Source organism: Saimiri boliviensis, chromosome 11 (genome assembly GCF_048565385.1).
Source record: "Saimiri boliviensis isolate mSaiBol1 chromosome 11, mSaiBol1.pri, whole genome shotgun sequence".
Lineage (NCBI taxonomy): Eukaryota > Metazoa > Chordata > Mammalia > Primates > Cebidae > Saimiri > Saimiri boliviensis.
This window is the reverse complement of record NC_133459.1, coordinates 45,588,616-45,611,498: the sequence shown is the minus strand read 5'-3', so window position 1 is coordinate 45,611,498 and position 22,883 is coordinate 45,588,616. Positions and strand designations below refer to the sequence as shown.

At 40.1% G+C, this 22,883-nt stretch overlaps 1 protein-coding gene across 1 annotated transcript in view; it reads right to left on the bottom strand.

Annotated features, from left to right (window-relative positions):
- Nucleotides 1–22,883, bottom strand: part of CYP4X1 (cytochrome P450 family 4 subfamily X member 1) — a 125,887-nt gene that overhangs the window by 58,616 nt on the left and 44,388 nt on the right. The gene's annotated exons all lie outside the window — the stretch shown is intronic.

Below are 22,883 nucleotides of genomic sequence, written 5' to 3'. Positions count from 1 at the left end.
AGACTGTGGTCAGACTGCTTCTTCAAGCAGAACCCTGATCCATTCCTTCTCACTGAGTGGGACTTCTTGTGGGGGCTTCAGCCACTCCAGCCAGGGTTCTGTGGATGGAGCTCTGATCTCTTCCTGGGATGGAGCTCCTGGGGGAAGGGGTGGCCATTATTTCTGTGCTTTGGTCAACTCAGGCATTCCAGCCCCTCAGCTATAGAGAAAACAAATGGTCCAGATGATGAAGCAGCACCACCCCTCCCTGCCCCTGCAATGCAGCACACCTGCTATATCAAAAAGCAGCTAGGCTGCTTCTTTAAACTGGTCCCTGATCTTGCTCTTCCTGACTGAGTGAGACCTCCCAACAGGGGTCTCCAGGTGCATTCAGGCCAGCAACAGGTTAATACCCTTCTAGGACAGAGCTTCCAGAGGAAGGAGCTGACCTCCATCTTTGCATTTCACAGCCTTCACTTGTGATACCTACAGCTATGGGACACACTGAGGTGACTAGAGTCTGGAGTGGACTCCTAGCAAACTCTAGCAGCCCTACAGTAGGGTGGCCTGACTGTTAAAAGAAAAACAAACAGAAAACAACAACATCGACAAAAAAGACCCCACAAAAATCCCATTCAAAGGTCAGCAACCTTAAAGACTGTAGGTAGATAAGCCCACAAAAATGAGAAAGAATCAATGCAAAAATGCTGAAAACTAAAAGAGCCAGAATGCCTCTTCTCCTACAAATGACCACAACACCTCTGCAGCAAGGGCACAGAATTGGGCTGAGGCTGAGATGGGTGAATTGACAGGAGTAGGCTTCAGAATATAAGTAATAACAAACTTCACTGAGCTAAAGGAGCATGTTGAAACCCAATGAAAAGAAGCTAAGAATCATGATTAAACAATACAGAAGCTGATAACCAGGATCTCCAGTTTAGAAAGGAACATAACCAACCTGATGGAGCTGAAAACACATACAAGAACTTCACAATGCAACCACAAGTATCAATAGCAGAGTAGACCAAGTGAAGGAAATAATCTCAGAGCTTGAAAACTATCTTTCTGACATAAGATAGGCAGACAAGAATAGAGAAAAGACAATGAAAAGGAATAAACAAAACCTCCAAGAAATATGGAATTATATAAAGAGACCAAACCTATGACTGATTGGGATACCTGAAAGGGATGGGGAAAATGGAACCAAGTTGAAAAACACACTTCAGGATATCATCCAGGAGAATTATCCCAACCTAGCAAAACAGGCCAACATTGGAATTCAAGAAATGGACAGAACCCTAGTAAGATACTCAATGAGTAGATCAACCACAAAACACATAGTCATCAGAGGCTCCAAGGTTGAAATGAAAGAAAAAATATTAATGGCAGCCAGAGAAAAACATCAGATTACCTACAAAGGGAGCCCAGCAGACTAAAAGCAGACCTCTTAGTGGAAACCCCTCAAGCCAGAAGAGATTGGGTGCTAATATTCAATATTCTTAAAGAAAAGAATTTCTAACCCAGAATTTCATATCCAGCCAAACTAAGCTTCATAAATGAAGGAGAAATTATTCTTTTCAGACAAGCAAAGGCTGAGGTACTTCATCACCACCAGGCCAGCCTTTCAAGAGCTTCTGAAAAAAAGCACTAAATATGGAGAAGAAAAACCATTATCAGCCACTGCAAAAACACAATGAAATATACAGACCAGTGACACTGAAGCAACTACATAAACAAGTCTGCAAAATAACCAGCTAGCATCATGATAACAGAAACAAATTCACACATAACAATACTAACCTTAAATGTAAATGGGCTAAATGCCCCAATTAAAAGATACATAATGAAAAGCTGGATAAAGAGCCAAGATCCATTGGTATGCTGTCTTTCAGAGACCATCTCACATGCAAAGACATCTCACATGCAAAGACCATCTCACATAACCTCAAATTAAAGGGATGGAGAAAAAATCATCAAGCAAATGGAAAACATAAAAAAGCAGGGGTTGCTCCTAGTTTCTGACAAAACAGACTTTAAACCAACAAAGACTAATAAAAGATTTTAAAAATGGGGGTGGGGGACATAAAGGGTTGAATTCAACAAGAAGAGCTAATTATCCTAAATATATATGCACCTAATACAGGAGCACCCAGATTCAAAAAGCCAATTCTTAGAGACCTAAAAAGAGACTTAGGTCTCACACAGTAATAATTGGAGACTTTACTACCCCACTGACACTATTAAACAGATTATTAAGACAGAAAATTAACAAATACATTCAGAACCTGAACTCAACTCTGGATAAAGTGGACCTGATAAATATCTACAGAACTCTCCACCCAAAAACAACAGAATTTACATTCTTCTCCTTGCCACATGGCACTTACTCTAAAATTGATCATGCAATCAAAAGTAAAACTCTCATGAGTAAATGCAAAAGAACTGAAATCATAACAAACAGTCTCTTAGGCCACTGTGCAATCAAATTAGAACTCAAGATTAAGAAATGGACCAAAACCACACAGCTACATGAAAATTGACCAACCTGCTCCTGAATGATTCTTGGGTAAATAATAAAATCAAGGCAGAGATCAATAAGTTCTTTGAAACTAGTGAGAAAAAAAAAGACATACCAGAAATAATGAAACCCAGGCAGAAATCAATAAGTTCTTTGAAACTAATGGGGGAAAAAAAAAGACAACATAACAGAATCTCAGGCACACAGCTAAAGCAGTGTTAAGAGGGAAATTCATAGCACTAAATTCCTACATCAAAAAACTTGAAAGATACCAAGTTAACAACCTAACATTTCAACGGAAAGAACTAGAGAACCAAGACCAAACACACTTGAAACCTAGCAAAGGACAAGAAATAACCAATATCAGAGCTGAATTGAAAGAGACAGTGTTACAAAAAACCCTTTGAAAATCAATGAATCTAGGAAGTGTTTTTTAAAACTTAATAAAATAGATAGACTGCTAGCTAAACTAATAAAGAAGATAACAGAGAAGAATCAAATAAACACAATCAGAAATAATAAGGGATATCACCACTGACCCCACAGAAATACAACCATCAGAGAATACTATAAACACCCCTATGCACATATACTAGAAAATCTAGAATAAGTAGATGAATTTTTGGACACACACACCCTCAAAAGACTGAACCAGGAAGAAGTTGAATTCCTTAGTAGACTAATAATGAGTTCTGAAATTGAGGCAATAATGAATAACCTACCAACCAAAAAAAGTCCAGGACCACACAGATTCAAAGCTGAATTCTACCAGAGTACAAAGAACAGATGGTAGCATTTCTACCAAAATTATTCAAAAAAAAAAAAAAAAATAGAAAGAGAAAGACTCCTCCCTAATTCATTGTATGAGGCCAGCATCATCCTAATACCAAAACTTGGCAGAGATACAACAAATAAGAAAACTTCAGGCCAATATCCTTGATGAATACTGATTCAAAAATCCTCAACAAAATTCTGGCAAACCAAATCCAGCAGAACCTCAAAAAGCTTATCTACTGCAATCAAGTTGGTTCATCCCCAGGATGCAAGGGTAGTTCAACATACACAAATCAATAAATGTGATTCATCACATAAAGTGAGCTAAAGACAAAACCCACATGATTTTCTCAATAGATGCAGAAAATGCCTTCAATAAAATTCAACACCCCTTCATGTTAAAAACTCTCAACAAACTAGGTATTGAAGGAACATACCTCATAATAATAAGAGCCATATATGACAAAACCACAGATGATATCATACTAAATGTGCAAAAGCTGGAAGCATTCCCCTTGAAAACCAGCACAAAACAAGAATGCTCTCTTGCACCACTCCCATTCAACATAGTATTGGAAATTTTGGCCATGGCAATCAGGCAAGAGAAAGAAATAAAGCGTACTCAAACAGGAAGAGAGGAAGTCATATCATCTTTGATTGCAGATGACATGATCCTATATCCAGAAAATCCCATTGTCTCAGCCCCAAAGCTTCTTAAGCTGATAAACAACACTAACAAAGTCTCAGAGTATAAAATCCATACACAAAAATTGCTAGCGATACTGACTTTCAAGATGGCCGCCTAAGAACAGCTCAGGACTTCAGCTCCCAGTGAAAGTGCAGAGGGTGAGTGGACGCCGCATTTCCAGACGAACTCTTATTGCCCACAGACCAGGAGATACCCAGGCAGAGGGGTCGCCAGCGTCGCAGTCCCAGCCGGTGCGGCTGTTTTGGCCCCCGCGGGGCTGATTCCGCCCGCGCGGCTGCTGTGACCACTCCCTGTTGCTGCGGTTCTCCGTACAAAAGCCACTGGTCTGGGAGCCCTCTTAGCTGGTGAGCAGAGCCTTGAGACGGCAGAATAGCCCATTCATCTGAAATAGCGAGCCAGGCCAGGAGATTCCTAGGCAAAAAATCCGCCAGGAGCCGGCGCCGCGGTTCGAGCCGACTCCGTGAGTCGCAGCACGGGAGATCCCGGCGCCTTTTCAACAAGCGACTGGAACGCGGGGTCGTTCAACTTAAAAGAAAAGACTCTGAGTCAGGGAGCCAGGTGATCAGGCTCGGTTGGTCCCACCCCTCCACCCCCAACAACAACGAAAACAAAAACAGTAATTGGAAACCCTCTGGGTTGAGCCCTTCAAACCAAGCACAGCTGAACCGGGACGGTCCGGCTCCGTGGGGGAGGGGCTTCCGCCATTACTGAGACTCTCCACCGCTAAGGAGGCAGGCTGCTGTTGCCGAGGCAACCCGCCGTTGTTGAGGCAACCTGCCATAACAGAGAGAGTCCGCCATAACAGAGGCGGGGCCACCATTGCCCAGACAGTTCTAACTACGCCCATATAAAAAGGACTACAGGGAAGAGCTCAGGGCAGCTGGGTGGAGCCCACAGCAGCTCAGCAAAGCCCCAGCTAGGCGTGCTGCTAGCTGGGCGGGTCCGACCTGAAAAAAAAAAAAATCAAAAAAGGCAGTAGTGCAACGGAAACTCATAAAGCTCCAACTCCCTGGGACAGAGACAGACAACAGGTGAATAAACCCACAAAAATGGGTAGAAACCAGCGTAAAAAGGATGAAAACTCCCGAAACCAGAACACCTCTCCTCCTAAAAGTGATCACAACTCCTCACCAGCAAGGGAACCAGACCGGATGGAGAAGGAGGGTGATGAAATGACAGAATCAGACTTCAGAAGATGGGTAGTAAGAAACTACAATGAGCTAAAAGAACATGTTCTAACCCATCGCAAAGAAAATAGGAACCTTGAAAAAAGATTGGACGAACTGCTGACGAGAATGGACAGCATAGAGAGGAGAATAAGTGAATTGATGGAGCTGAAAAACGCAACACGAGAACTTCGTGAAGCATGCACAAGCTTCAACAGCCGAATTGACCAAGCAGAAGAAAGGATATCAGAGGTCGAAGACCAACTCAATGAAATAAAAAGAGAAGGCAAGAACAGAGAAAAAAGCGCAAAAAGGAATGAACAAAATCTTCAAGAAATGTGGGACTATGTGAAAAGACCTAATCTACGTCTGATAGGTGTACCTGAATGTGATGAAGAGAATGAATCCAAGCTGGAAAATACTCTTCAGGATATTATCCAGGAAAACTTCCCCAACCTAGCAAGGCAGACCAATATTCAAATCCAGGAAATACAGAGAACACCACAGAGATATTCCTCAAGAAGAGCAACCCCAAGGCACATAATCGTCAGATTCACCAGGGTTGAAATGAAAGAGAAAATGCTAAGGGCAGCCAGAGAGAAAGGTCGGGTTACCCACAAAGGGAAGCCCATTAGACTCACAGCAGATCTCTCAGCAGAAACCCTACAAGCCAGAAGAGACTGGGGGCCAATATTCAACATCCTTAAAGAAAAGAACTTTCAACCCAGGATCTCCTATCCAGCCAAACTCAGCTTCATAAGTGAAGGAAAAATAAAATCCTTTGTGAACAAGCAAGCACTCAGAGATTTCATCACCACCAAACCTGCTCTACAAGAACTCCTGAAAGAGGCTCTACACATATAAAGGAACAACCAGTACCAGCCACTCCAAAAACACACCAAATGGTAAAAAAGCAGCAACACAATCAAGAATCTGCATCAACTAACCAACAAAACAGCCAGGTAGCATCAAAATGACAGCATCAAATTCACACATAACAATACTATCCCTAAATGTCAATGGACTAAATGCCCCAATCAAAAGACACAGACTGGCAAATTGGATAAAAAGCCAAAACCCATCAGTGTGCTGTATCCAGGAAACCCATCTTACATGCAAGGATACACAAAGGCTCAAAATAAAGGGATGGAGGAAGATCTACCAAGCAAATGGAGAGCAAAAAAAGGCAGGAGTTGCAATTCTCATCTCTGATAAAATAGACTTTAAAGCAACAAAGATCAAAAGAGACAAAGAAGGACATTACATAATGGTAAAAGGATCACTGCAACAAGAAGAGCTAACGATCCTAAATATATATGCACCCAATACAGGAGCACCCAGATACATAAGGCAAGTTCTTAATGACGTACAAAGAGACTTAGACTCCCACACAATAATAGTGGGAGACTTTAACACCCCATTGTCAATATTAGACAGATCAACCAGACAGAAAATCAACAAGGATATCCAGGACCTGAACACAGACCTGGAACGAGCAAACCTAATAGACATTTACAGAACTCTCCACCCCAAATCCACAGAATATACATTCTTCTCAGCACCACATCACACCTACTCTAAAATTGACCATATAATTGGCAATAAATCACTCCTCAGCAAATGCAAAAGAACAGAAATCATAACAAACAGTCTCTCAGACCACAGTGCAATCGAGTTAGAACTCAGAATGCAGAAACTAACTCAGAACCGCACAGCTTCATGGAAACTGAACAACTTGCTCTTGAATGTCGACTGGATAAACAATGAAATGAAGGCAGAAATAAAGATGTTCTTCGAAACCAATGAGAACGAAGACACAACATACCAGAATCTCTGGGACACATTTAAAGCAGTCTCTAGAGGAAAATATATAGCAATGAGTGCCCACATGAGAAGAAAGGAGAGATCTAAAATTGACACCCTATCATCAAAATTGAAAGAGCTAGAGGAGCAAGATCAAAAAAAAACTCAAAACCTAGCAGAAGACAGGAAATAACTAAGATCAGAGCAGAACTGAAGGAAATAGAGACACAAAAAACTCTTCAAAAAATCAATAAATCCAGGAGCTGGTTTTTTGAAAAGATCAACAAAATAGACAGACCACTAGCCAGATTAATAAAAAAGAAAAGAGAGAATAACCAAATTGATGCAATAAAAAACGATAAAGGGGATATCACCACAGATTCCACAGAAATCCAAACCATCATCAGAGATTATTACAAACAACTCTATGCACATAAACTAGTAAACCTGGGAGAAATGGATAAATTCCTGGACACCTGCAACCTCCCAAGCCTAAACCTGGAAGAAGCCGAAACCCTGAATAGACCAATAACATGGTCTGAAGTCGAGGCAGCAATAAAGAGCCTACCACCCAAAAAAAGCCCAGGTCCAGATGGGTTCACAGCTGAATTCTACCAGACATACAAGGAGGAGCTGATACCATTCCTTCTGAAACTATTCCAGACAATCCAAAAAGAGGGAATCCTTCCCAAATCATTTTACGAGACAAACATCATCCTGATACCAAAACCCGGCAGAGACTCAACAAGAAAAGAAAATTTCAGGCCAATATCCATGATGAACATAGATGCAAAAATCTTCAATAAAATACTGGCAAACCGATTGCAACAGCATATCAAAAAGCTCATCCACCATGATCAAGTAGGATTCATCCCGGGGATGCAAGGCTGGTTCAACATACGCAAGTCCATAAACGTAATTCACCACATAAACAGAACCAAAGACAAAAACCACATGATTATCTCGATTGATGCAGAGAAGGCTTTTGACAAAATTCAACAACCCTTTATGCTAAAAACCCTCAATAAACTAGGTATTGACGGAACGTATCTCAAAACAATAAAAGCTATTTACGACAAACCAACAGCCAATATCATACTGAATGGGCAAAAACTGGAAGCATTCCCTTTGAAATCTGGCACTAGACAAGGATGCCCTCTCTCACCACTCCTATTCAATATAGTACTGGAAGTTCTAGCCAGAGCAATCAGGCAAGAAAAAGAAATAAAGGGTATCCAAATTGGAAAGGAGGAAATCAAATTGTCTCTATTTGCAGATGACATGATTGTATATCTGGAAGACCCCATCATCTCAGCCCAAAATCTCCTGAAACTGATAAACAACTTCAGCAAAGTCTCAGGATACAAAATCAACGTGCAAAAATCACAAGCATTCCTATTCACCAGTAATAGACTTCAAGAGAGCCAAATCAAGAACGAACTGCCATTCACAATTGCTACAAAGAGAATAAAGTACCTAGGAATACAACTAACAAGGAACGTAAAGGACCTCTTCAAGGAGAACTACAAGCCATTGCTCAACGAAATAAGAGAGGATACAAACAGATGGAGAAACATTCCATGTTCATGGTTAGGAAGAATCAACATCGTGAAAATGGCCATACTGCCCAAAGTAATTTACAGATTCAACGCTATTCCCATCAAGCTACCAATGACCTTCTTCACAGAACTGGAAAAAAACACCTTAAACTTCATATGGAACCAAAAGAGAGCCCGCATAGCCAAGTCAATTCTAAGCAAAAAGAACAAAGTGGGAGGCATCACACTACCGGACTTCAAACTATACTACAAGGCTACAGTAATCAAAACAGCATGGTACTGGTACCAAAACAGAGATATAGACCAATGGAACAGAACAGAGGCCTCAGAGGAAATACAACATACCCACAACCATCTGATCTTCGACAAACCTGACAAAAACAAGCAATGGGGAAAGGACTCCCTGTTTAATAAATGGTGTTGGGAAAACTGGCTAGCCATGTGCAGAAAGCAGAAACAGGACCCCTTCCTGACACCTTACACCAAAATTAACTCCAGATGGATTAAAGACTTAAACATCAGACCTAATACCATAAAAACCTTAGAAGAAAATCTAGGCAAAACCATTCAGGACATAGGTGTAGGCAAGGACTTCATGACCAAAACGCCAAAAGCAATGGCAACAAAAGCCAAAATAGACAAATGGGACCTAATCAAACTCCACAGCTTCTGCACGGCAAAAGAAACAGTCAGTAGAGTGAATCGGCAACCAACAGAATGGGAAAAAATTTTTGCAGTCTACCCATCTGACAAGGGGCTGATATCCAGAATTTACAAAGAACTAAAGCAGATCTACAAGAAAAAAACAAACAAGCCCATTCAAAAATGGGCAAAGGATATGAACAGATACTTTACAAAAGAAGACATACAGGAGGCCAACAAACATATGAAAAAATGCTCATCATCACTGGTCATCAGAGAAATGCAAATCAAAACCACATTGAGATACCATCTCACACCAGTTAGAATGGCGATCATTAAAAAATCGGGAAACAACAGATGCTGGAGAGGATGTGGAGAAATAGGAACACTTTTACACTGTTGGTGGGAATGTAAATTAATTCAACCATTGTGGAAGACAGTGTGGCGATTCCTCAAGGACTTAAAAATAGAAATCCCATTTGACCCAGCAATCCCATTACTGGGTATATATCCAAAGGATTATAAATCATTCTACTACAAGGACACGTGCACACGAATGTTCATTGCAGCACTGTTTACAATAGCAAAGACCTGGAACCAACCCAAATGCCCAACGATGATAGACTGGATAGGGAAAATGTGGTACATATACACCATGGAATATTATGCAGCCATCAAAAACGATGAGTTCACGTCCTTTATAGGGACATGGATGAACCTGGAAACCATCATTCTCAGCAAACTGACGCAAGAGCAGAAAATCAAACACCGTATATTCTCGCTCATAGGCGGGTGTTGAACAATGAGAACACATGGACACAGGGAGGGGAGCACTACACACTGGGGTCTGTTGGGGGGAAATGGGGGAGGGGCGGGGGGTGGGGAGGTGGGAAGAGATAGTAGGGGAGAAATGACAGATACAGGTGAGGGGATGGAAGGCAGCAAAGCACACTGCCATGTGTGTACCTATGCAACAATCTTGCATGTTCATCACATGTACCCCAAAACCTAAAATGCAATAAAAAAAAGAAAAAAGAAAAGAAAAAAAAAAAAAAATTGCTAGCATTCCTATACACCAACGAAAGGCAAGCAAAGAACCAAATCATGAATGAACTCACATTCGCAATTACTATGAAAAGAATAAAATATCTAGGAATACAGCTAACAAGAGAAGTGAAGAATTTCTTCAAGGAGAAATACAAACCACTGCTCAAAGATATCAGAAAGGACACAAATGGAAAAACATTGCATGTTCATTGATAGAAAGAATCAAAATCATAAATATGACCACACTTTCCAAAGTAATTTATAGATTCAATGCTGTTCCCATTAAACTACCATTGACATTCTTCACTAGAAACTAAATAGAATGGCTATTAATTAAAAAGTGTAAAAAAAAAGAAGAAGAAAAACAGCAGATGCTGGCAAGGTTGCAGAGAAAAAAAGAATGGTTTTACACTATTGGTGAGAGTATAAATTAGTTCAACCATTGTGAAAGAGAGTGTGGAAATTCCTCAAAGACCTAGAGGCAAAAATGCCATTGACTCAGGATTCCCATTACTGAGTATATACTCAAAGGAATATAAATCAACTATACAGATACATGCATATGCATATTCATTGCAGTTCTATTTTACAATAGCAAAGACATGGAACCAACCTAAATGTCAATCCATGATAGACTGAATAAAGTAAATGTGGTGATGTCAACAGTGGCTCATTTGGATTGGCCACTGCAAAAACACCAGCTGCAGCATGGGAGGCATGGCTGGGGTTGTAAGCTCTGCAGGTCTGGTGGGAGTCAGAAACAGGTGAAAGACCCACCCTTTGCCAAGTTGGTGGGGCAGGAGCTCCATGCTCCCAGATGCAACTGCAGCCACCCAACCATGACTCCAGACCTGAGGATCACTGTGCTCTCATGGGCCCAGAACACTCCTACCCCCACAGGTGTGGAAGTACCTACTTCCACTGTCTGACCTCTCCCTGCTTCCAGTGCCCACTCTGGTGCAGAGCAAAGTTGTGGTCAAGCATGGGCACTGTTGCAACCTAGCCAGGTGCACAAGCGCTGAGGGTGGCATTGACATGCCAGCCCCCTGCTTCCTTGGCCCTCTCTGGACTTTGGGTGCCAATTAGTATGGGAGGGAGGCTGAAGGGTGGGAAAGGGTGACTCAGCACAGGCCTGCATGCACCCTTTGGCACAAACAACCTGGGCTCCATGGACAGCATGTTGATGACAGCCGGAGGCAAATAGACTCTTAGACAGAAATGGGTGGGTCCTGGTAAAACCCTACCTTCAAGCCAGGGGTCAGGCTGCCAATTCCAGGTAGAGTTCATGGTCCAGGGTGAGAATTTATGGTGCATTTTTTGGGCCCACCCATGGCTACCCATTGACCAATTGGCATGCACTCTCTTCTGAGCCCATAAAAACCTTGGAGTCACTCAGACTCAAACAAATATTGGGACTAATAGCTGTGGGAAGGAGATATCCACTTTGGGTCTCCTCAACTCATCGGGATGACCTGCCTGTGTAAAGGAGCTATCGACTAGGGTCTCCTCTCTGCTGAGAGCTGGACACTAGTCAGTGTCTAGTCAGGATGTCTAGTCATCACTAGTCAGGATGGCCTGCCTGCAGAGAAGAACTATTCACTGCAGGTCTCCTTTCCACTGAGATCTGGACAGTCATTGGGACAACCCGCCTGAAGAAAGGAGCTTCCCACTTTGAGTCTTTCCTGAGAGCTATTCTGTTGCTCAGTGAAGCTCCTCTCTGCCTTGCTCACTCTCCAGCTGTAAGCAGACCTCATGATTCCTAGAGATGGAACAAGAGCTTGGGACCTACCAGATGGTGAGACTGAAAGAGGTGTAACACAAACATGGCTGAAACATGACCCCCATTTGCCACATTGAAGATGATGAAGATAGAAGAGCTGCAGCCCTTTGGGGAGCCCAGATTTAGGGCCTCTCTGAGCCAGGGCTGTGACACCCTTTTAGGGACTCGATGATTCCTGGAATCCCCAAGCTTCCAGGCACCACCATATTCCCCAGTGCCTGCAGTAGAAGCTGCCTGTGGTATGCCTGGTCCAGTCACAGCCTCGCATGGAGCCAGCACCTGTACTGGTGCCTGGAGCTGCTCACCTTGCCACAACCATCATACCCAGGAGCTGTGTAGTTTCCAGACCCCCATACTCACTCACACACCCCTCACCATTCTGCACCTGGCTTTTCCCTGGCAGGGATGGAGTCAGGGTGGTAGCGCGAGCTGAGCACAGCTTGCCAGACTGAGTGTGCAGAACAAGCCCAGTAGGCCCAAGCAAAACTCGGGCCAAAGTGCCACTGGCCATAAAGATTTCCAGCTGGAAAAGTTACACCCCAAGGATCCTGAGACAGTGGTATATATACATCATGGAATACTATGTAGCCATAAAAAGGAATGAGCTCATATCCTTTGCAGGGACATAAATGGGATTAGAATCTATTAATCTCAGCAACCTAATTCAAGAATAGAAAAACAAAAACCTGCATGTTCTCACTTATAAGTTGGAGCTGAATGATGAGAACACATAGACATTGTGGGGAACAACACACACTGGGTCCTGTTGGTGGGGCGGGGAGGTGATGGGTGGAAGGAGAGCATTAGGAAGAATAGTTAATGGATGCTGGACTTAATACCTAGGCGATGGGATGATTGTGCAGCAAACCACCATGGCACATGTTTACCTAACAAACCCGCACATTCTACACATGTACCTTTGAACTTAAAAACTGAAGAAAAAATATAGAAACAATAAAAAATAAAAATTGTGAATGGGATAAAAGAGAGAAGAAAAAATAAATACAAACACAAATATATTCCTAACAAAATAATTAATAAAGGATCATAACAATTATAGTCCTTGTTTGTATCAATGATCACATGGTCACAGCTCTCATTTATAAGTATTTTACTCCACAACACATTTCCTATGCTCTTTGCCTTCAGCAAGCACCTCAATCAGTCATACTTTTTTGCCTCCTACAGTGACCCAAACCTTCAGTGTTGCAGAATCTAGGTCATTAGTAGTCCTGCCTCAATTGGATTGATATACTTTTCTATTTACTTTAATCACAGGGCACTATACTACTAATATATGCCCTGTGGTATCTCCCGTATTCCAGGCATACTATTCCTTAAGTTCATTGGTAAAAGACCTACCAGTTTTACATAGATAGTGTCAATCACCCCAGTTAGTATCATGGCTCTCTTTGATTCAGAGACATGAGACGCCCAAAGTGGTTAGGGAGCAATCTTAACTTCAAGAGTATAATTGGTGTGTCTCTGGGTGGAAACATTCCTCTCTTCATAACTGAGACCTCTAGGCACACAAAGGACAATTTTGTAGAACAGAAAAAATAATTTTGCTATTGGATCAGTAGCAGCAACGGTGAGTTGTTCCATTCCTATTTCCATTCCTGGATTCCTGAACACATAAATCTTGGCTATGGAAGAAACAGTACAAGATATTGGACATTAATTGATAGTATATACAGCCTACTAGAGAACCTTATGCCAGTCTTACAAGGTATTGCCACCAAACTGCAGTTGTTCCTGAAGTTATTTCTCTGGATCTGAAATGCATAACTGGAACAGACAGACTCAGCGATTGATAAAAAAGATTCAACAGAATTTAGAGGTTTGATATCTTCTGCTTCATTTGAATCTTCCCAAATGTCCTCATTCCAAATTTCAAGCTCCCATTACTTTTAATCAATGCTCTCATTTTAATAGAAGACACCCTGCAAGGTTTAGAATTTAATTTGCATTTTAATTCAGACACTGGTAGCCCTAGAGTCTGGATTCAGTTTTCAGATATCTCAGTCTGCAGTTACAGAATATAAAGGTTTCTTTCATGACAAATGCAGAAACTTTCAGGTCATTTATGTGTCATTTGAACTGGATCTCTGAATGATGATCTCAAGTTTTTCTCTCCCCACTTTATCTAGCACAGTTAAGAGAAATCAGACAATCTTTGTTTTCTTTTTTTCAGTGATTTGAAGCTTATAGTCAGCTAATCTTAATATGCCCCCTAATTTCACTATAATGTTACACAGTATCAAATATATGGTCACCCAGAAGCTTTCCTTCTATAAGGTTGCATTTCATAAGGCATTGGATGAGGAGTATCCCATGGTAATGTTTTGCTAACCTCTATTGACACATCATACCATGAACTAACAGTGTCTTTCCTTTTCTTTCCTTTTGACAAATACTCAGTAGGGAAATTGCTGGGTCCTATGTGAGTTCTGTTTGTAAGTTTTTGAGGAACCTCCAAGTTATTCTCCATAGTGGTCATACTACTGCACATTCCCACCAACAATGTATATGAGTTTCCCTTTTTTTGGCATCCTTCCCAGTATTGTTTTGTTGTTGTTGTTGTTTTGCCTTTTTTATAACAACCATCCTACATGGGATATGATATGTCATTGTGGTTTTGATTTACATTTCCTTGATGATTAGTGATGTTGAGCATATTTTCATATACCTGTTGATCATATGTCCTCTTTTGAGAAATATCTGTTCAGATCATTTGCTCATTTTTAATCAGATTTCTTCTGAGTTGAGATGTTTGAGTTTCTTGTATGCTACAGATATTAATCTGCTGTCTGATTAAGTTTGCAAATATTTTCTCCTGGCCGTCTTTTCACTTTGTTGATGAATTTCTTTGATACGCAGAAATTCTTAGTTTGATATAATCTCATTTGTTCATTTTTCCTTTGGTTACCATTTCTTTTGAGGTCTTATTCATAAATTTTTTTTCTCGGACCAATGTCCTGAAACATTTCCAACATATTTTATTCTAGTAGTTGTATGGTTTCAGGGTCTTACATATATGTCATTAATCCATTTTGAGTTGGTTTCTGCATGAGAAATAGGGGTAAGAAACAGGGGTCTATTTTCATTCAACTACTTCTGGATATCCAGTTTCCCAGCACTATTTACTGAAGAGACTGTACTTTCCCAATCACTGTTCTTGGCACCTTTGTCAAAAATCAGCTGACAATTGATATGTAAATTAATTTCTGTGTTCTCTATTCTCTTACATTGTTCTACATCTATTTTTATGCCAGGACTAGGTTGTTTTGGTTATTATAGCTTTGTATACATTTTGAAGTCTGATAGTGTGATGCCTCCAGTTTTGTTCTTTTCTTCAGCATTGTATTGACTATTTGGGGTCTTCTGCAGTTCTCTCTAAATTTTTGAATTTTTTAAAATTTTTGTGAAGATTGTCACTTATCCTCAAAGATAAGAATTGTATTGACTCTGTAGATTACTTTGTGCAGTATGCTCATTTTAACAATATTAATTATTCCAGTTCATGAACATGGGATGCCTTTCCATTTTTATGTGTGTCCTCTTTAATTTCTTCTATCAATGTTTTATAGTTCTCAGTGTACATATTTTTTACCTCCTTGGTTAAATTTATACTTAGGTATTTTGTGTTGCTATTTTAAATGGGAGTCCTTTCTTAGTTTTATTTTCAACTTCTTCATTCTTCATGTACATAAATGCTACAGGTTTTATATTTTGACTTGTATTGTGCAACTTTACTGAATTTGTTTATTGGTTCTAACAGGTTGTTTTCTTGGTAGAGCATTTGGGTTTTTTCAATATACAGTATTATGTCATCTGCAAACCAGGACAATTTGACTTCTTCCTTTCTAATTTGGATGTCCCTTATTTCTACTTTTGCCCAGTTGCTCTAGCTAGTGCTTCCAATACTATGTTGAATACTAACAATGAGATTGGGCATCCTTATCTTGTGGTAGTTCTTCAAGGAAAAACTTTCAGCTTTTCCCCCAATCAGTTTATCAGCTGCAGCTTTTTCCTAAATGGCTTTATTGTGTTTAAAACATTTTCATTGAGGACCTATGTGTGCAGAGCTTTGTTTTAGACATCTCAGAGGAAAGAGACAGAAATCATTTGCCCTTTTATTCTATGGGAAATACAGATGATAGACAGACAATTCAATAAAATAATCACAGACAGCAGCGAGTGCTGAGAATAAAGACAGTGTTATGAGAGACACTAAAGGAAATAACTTCTTAAATAGGGTGATCTGGGAAGGCCTCTTGTCATAGACAAGACTTAGGATGGTGAGACTCTGGCTGTGTGAAGCACAAGGGAGGAACATTCAGGGTGGGAGGAAGGGCAAGCACAAAGGCTCTGGGGTGGGAAAGATCATAGTGTATTTTAGGAGCTGCCCTATGGTGAGACAGTCACCTGAGAAGAGGTTGGAGAGATCACATGGATGGTAACATGTGCTCCATATCAGGGTATGATAAGAATGAAGAAGGATAATGGCTAAAATCACTTCGCTCCGTGCCAAGCACCTAGAAAGTATTATACTAAGGAAATGATAGTCAGATGTTAGCAAAACTGAAGTTAGAAATTTGAAATGATGATCCTGACACTGACACATTCTTTGTAACCTTGGGAAACTTACTTAACATCTCTGGGGCTTAGTTCACCTGTATGTAATATAAAGTTAATAATAATAACACCTAGTAAGTTAAGGAGTAGCTGTGATTGTGCTTAGCCATAGTTAAGCACTCAGCAAATACAGAAGAGACATTTTGAGGCTTAACGGCATGCTGGCACTGTGCAAGGCACTGAGGTAAGAAAACCTCCCTTTCTCAGAATCACCTCTGCCTCTCGTTCCAGGTAGGAAGTGATGACCCAGAGGTCCTCAGCTAAAACTAAATGTGATATTTTTGTGCCTTCCATCAGACTAGAAAAGCAAGCAAATATTTAAGTTTTAAAGGTTTGTGCCTGGAAGATACAGTCTTTGTAGAGGATTAAAAGTAAACAAGAAATGTAAAGTTACATCAGCATCAAATGCACCTTTATCAAAACCCAGAAATCAAGCCCCTGGACTGATCTACCCATAGGAATAACTGCTTTAAGATGCTACCAAAGAGATCAATTGTTCCCTCCTCTGCCTTGGTTTTGCCTAAACATCAAATCAGGAAACATACAGCAGCAAAAAATATCAATTTCATTTTCACAATGTTGCATTCAAAACTGAACTGAGTCTCTTCAGGATGGTGTCATAACCATTTCAAAGTTTTGCTCTTTCCAGCTGTCACTCATTGATTCGGTCAGTAGGTATTTCCTGGCCAACATCAACAGACACAGTCACCTGCTTCATGCCATGGGAAGCAAAGGACATAGCAGCTGAGTTACTACCTTTCAGGAGTTTTGGTAGAGGTATCTGAATAGTAAGTAAATGGGATAGGCCAGGCGTGGTGCCTCCTGCCTGTAATCCCAGCACTTTAGGAGGCTGAGGCAGGAGGATCACCTGAGGTCAGAAGTTTGAGACCAGCCTGGCCAACATGGTAAAACCCCATCTCTACTAAAAGTACAAAAATTAGCCGGGCATGGAGGCAGGCACCTGTAATCCCAGCTACTCAGGAGGCTGAGGCAGGAGAATGACTTGAACCTGGGAGGTAGAGGTTTCAGTGAGTTGAGATCATGCCACTGCATTCCAGCCTGGGCAACAGAGCAAGACTCTGTCTCAAAAATAAATCAGTAAAATTTTTTAAATAAATAAATGGTATAATATATACTTATTAACAAGTCTTGACAATCATAAGCACACTTTTCTGAAAGTTATGCTCACAGTCTACAAGCAGCTCTATATTCTGCTTTTATCAGTTTCCCATATGCTTTACTCATATTATTAAACATTCTCCACAAACATTGCTTTCAATGCTGATGCTACACCTAGCCCCATGTTTGCCGTTCACTTTCTCACAGGAGCTGCATCAGATACTGAGCCTCACATTTCTGCAAATATGTGTAGCTAATATCTGACACATATTCCTGCTATTTGGAAACACTGAATAAAACACAGCAAACATTAAATGTCCCCTGGAAAGTTTAGGGGCAGCCATCTGGAGTGGAGGCTCAACTTAATCATGACCTTGTTTACATGAATCGGTGACAGCAAAGTCTCTGGAGCATGAAGGCCTGGATTACAATCCTGGCTGCACCTCTTACCAACTAGGGGATCCTGGAAAGGACACTACGCTGTTTGCACCTTAGCTTTCTCACCTATAGTATAAAGATTTTTTAAAAATTTCTTTTGTAGAGTTTTTGTTAAGAAAGCATGTAAAGTTTTTGCTTCATGGCCAGAACATAACAAGTGCTCACTAAATGTTGGCCATTACCACACTGTGAGCCCAACTTTAAAGAAATTAAGAATTCAGGGAGGAGGGGGTAAAAGTACAATGAGATTTCAAAGCCAAAATCTCTGACTTCAGAGCTACTGTTGCCCATGCCATGGGAGAAAAGCAGATGCTGAGCCAAGTACCGAAAGAGTCAGAGTCCAGGGTCCCCAGTTAGGGAGGCAGTGATGGGTGATGGAAAGTAGCCACAGAACTGGGGGAGGTTAGATGGAATGGAGTGTGAGTGGTTACATGTCCCTACTCTTTGGTTTTAATAGGAGCCCAGAATTTGAGGCAGAAGGAAAAGAACTCTGAACTCTCAGGTTCTGTAATGATTCAACTGTCATGAGTGGAGCAAACGAGGAAGGTGTTGGGCATAAGAGTTTAGACGGATTCGAGAGCAGGAGGAAATGGGGACACTTGGAGAGCTGACTTCCAAAAAATTCTTTCTGAAATCTATTTTGATTTACGTTCTGAACTGATGACCTTTGGTATGACTCAAAGATAATGATGAAAAAAAGTGAGAGGAGTGGAAGACAAGCCTGTTCCATTTCTGCTCTTTCATGTATGATCTCCATGAATATGCCAGTGCTTTTTTTTTTCTACTATTTACCAACTGGTAAATTCCTATTTATCCTTAAAGACCTCTTTACTTATTTTCTCTTTCTCTGAATGACCCAAGCCCACATTAATCCTTCAGTGCACCCTCTATAATGTTTTAACACAATAATTTATTTTTCTGTCTTTAGGTACCAAACCATGAGGTTAAAAAAAAAAACCTTTGCCTTTGAATAAATAAATGAGTGAATCAGTAAATAATTCTATGAGATACTCAGAGAAGTGTTTATTATCCCACCCATTTTAGGTTTCTAGGGTTATTGTGAAAAAAAATAGCAGAAAGTTGTTGGATTAAAACAATAGAAACATATTCTCTCATAGTTCTAGAGGCCAGAGTCTGAAATCAGATTTACAGGGCTGAAATGAAAGTAGAAGAACTACGCTCTCCCCGGAATCTCTAGGGGCAAATGTATTCCCTTCCACTTCTGGTCCTGTTGATTGCCGGCATTCCTTGCTTTGTGGCCACATCATGCTGTTCTTCAAAGTCAGCATCTTTAAACATCTCTCTGCTCTGTCTCCACATGGCCTTCACCCATGTATGTGTCAAATCTTCCTCTTTTCCCTCTTATGAGGAGAAATAAACTATTTCATTCAGGGCTCACCTTGATAATCCAGGTTAATCTCCCAGTCTCACAATCTTTAATATAATCACATCCTCAAAGACAATTTTTCTAATAATATAACATTGACAAGTTTCAGGAATTAGCACCTGATATCTTTGGGAATCACCACTCAGCTTTCCACAGTCTGCCCTCTATTTCCCAAAGACTCATATCCAATCACATGTAAAATATATTCGTCTCTTCCCAACAACCCAAAAGCCTCACTTCTTTATAGCATCGACTCTGAAATGTCATCTAAATATCCAAGCTCAAAAGTACTATTGTATTTCCTAAGTAATCTAACTTAGGTACCTGTGAGGCCCTGGACATAAGCCATTCTTTGATAAAGTTTCTCTAAAATTCTGGAGCTGTGAAAGTAATATCCAATATAGGTAAAAGGATTGCTTTCTTCCAGTTTCAAATAACATGTTTCCTCATTTCCTTATGAGTCCTCAGCAGAACCTTTAATGTTACTTTTCCTACTAACATTCTGTTATGATAATGTAAGTATTCTCCAAACCAATAGAAACCTTTTCATCCATGCTTCTCAGTTTCCTTGCAGCCCTCATGAGAAGGATTTTAAGGTCCATATATCTGCTAATAGTGAATTTAAGGCAGTCTGTGCTTTTCTTATCAATGCACCTCAAAAATCTTCCAATCTCTACCTATTATTCAATTCCAAACCCAATTCTATATTTGTGGGTACTTATTACAACACACCTCACCTCTACTACCATCACTCTTGGTTTCCTGTAACAAATTGCTACAAACGTGGTGATTTAAAATGAGAGCCAGGCACAGTGGTGTATCTGTAGTCCCAGCTACTCTGACAGCTGAAGAAGGAGAACTGTTTGAGTCCAGGAATTTGAGACCAGTTCAGCAACTTAAAGAAGACACTGTCTATAAGATAGACAGAGAGAGAGAGAGAGAGAGAGAGAGAGAGAGAGAGAGAGAGAGAGAGAGAGAGAGAATAGAAATTCATTATCTCACTGTTCTGGAGGGCTGAAGTCCAAAATCAACATCCTGGCTGAAACCAAAGTGTCAGCAGGGCTGTGCTCCCTCCACAGCTCTAGGGGAGACTCTATTGCCTGCCTTCCCCAGCTGCTGCTTGCTGCCAGCATTCCTAGGCTTATGGCTAGATCCCTCCCATCTTCAAGGCCAGCATCTTCAAATCTTTTTCTGTCTCATCTTTGCATGGCATTCCCTGTGTGTGTCATATCTCCTACATTTAGAGCTCACCTTGATAATTCAGGATAATCTTCCCAACTTAGTCCTTAATTTCATCACATCACTTTCCAAATAAGATACCCTTTAGAGGTTCTAGATATCTAAACTTGATATCTTTGGAGGTCATCATCCAGCATACTATAATCTTTCTACCAACCCTAAAAGATGGCCACTCCCCATCAAAATGCATTTACCTCATCCCAATATTCCAAAAGCCTCAATTCATTACAGTATCAGCTCAAGTGCAAAATCTCGTCTATATATTATAAGCTTAAAACTCTTTTTCATATTCGTAATGGAATAGTTGATGATATAATGGAGATTGACCTATGTCACATGCTACACACATAGGGGTAAGGTTTGTGGTAACAATTTCATTCACAAGAAATGTATGAGTTGGTCATAATGAAACAGTGTGTATTATGCCCACACTCATAGAAATAAAACTTTTCGCAGTGAAGCCTCAATAATAAAAATAAATTGTGTGATTTCTGGAATATAAAGATTATTAAAATAAATTGTGTGATTCCTGGAATATAAAGATTATTAAATGACCCTAAAATAAAGTTGTTTTAGAAGTATTCTTATTCGGATAAGAATAGGCAAACGGTTCTGCTGCATATTTAACATTAAAGCCTGACACAAATTATGTTTCTCCCTCACTTAAGTCAACTAGAGCACTGAAGTAGTTTCTTCTAAGCTGAAATACATCTCCTTAAAGTAAATGGCAATGACGGAAAAAATAATCATAAGTATGATTGAGTAATTGTAAGCATAGATAGTGCAAAGGACATACTTATTAATATAATGATAGTAAAGTGATTGTTAAACTTACTTCATATGAATTTGTGCTGTCGCTCCTCATGCCCTAATTAAAGAAAATATATTTTGAATTTGAAGCTCATTCACCTCTTAGCATGAAATATATGGCTAGGCTTGATACTGATAAAATAAATACTGTCCCTCGATTTATATTAATTAATGGATATGCCATAGGGAAAAGAATTATATTATTAATGTCAAGGTAAGAGATTGATTGATGCAATCATAAGTAATAATATAGAGGAAGCTGATGGTTATAATAAGGAGTCTTGAATAAACCATTTGAAAGCTTTGGCAATTGGCTGTAGCAGTCTATAGAGAGCAATAACACTAGGTCCTTTTCAAAACTGTGTATGTCTTAAAACCTTTTAAGCAATTCATGTTAAGTTCAACACAAATCCAGACCTCAACAAGTCCTGTTTGGGTTAACTTAATGCTTATTATTTAGTTTAAGACCATGTCATCTATTTAACATATGGCGAAATGGAAAAATTTGTACCTTTTTCTGTTGTCCTTTCTTTAGAATAGTGGCTGGTCAGGAATGGTATCCGTGTTACTGAAAGTCTTTCTATATTTAGTTAGAATATGATAAAAGATAGAGGTTTAAATAGTTCTATTTTCAAAGATATTACTCATCATCTAAAGTGTGAATAATGAATCCAGAGGACAACAATAATAAAGCTTTAAAGAATGCTCATATAGCCCAAATAGCCAAAGCCACCCTAAACAAAGAAAACAAAATGGAGGTATCATATTGCCCAACTTAAAACTATACTAAACAGTTACCAAAACAGCATGGTACTGGTACAAAAGCAGATGCATAGACCAAGGGAACAGAATAGAGAACTCAAAAATAAAGCCATGCACCTACAGCCATCTGATCCTCAATAAAGTCGACAAAAACAAGCAACGGAGAAAGGGGTTTTACAATCTTAGCAAGGCTGGTCTTGAGCTCTTGACCTCATGATCCACCCTCCTCGGTCTCCAAAAGTTTTGGAATTACAGGTGTGAGCCACCCACCCAGCCAGCAGTCATTTTTAAATATTAATTTTTGTTCAGTACAGAGTGTACTAAACAAGGTTGCAGGGCTCCTAAACAGAGTACAAAGTTCTGATTGTATAATTATTTTCTTTGTAGGATGAAAGAGAATTCATAAACATGCTTCTGCTGTGGTTATAGTACTAGACTGAAGTAGGACTCAAACTGCTGTAGGGCCTTCTCTGGTAGAGAAGGTAGACCTATCAAAGGGGAAAAAAAAATCAA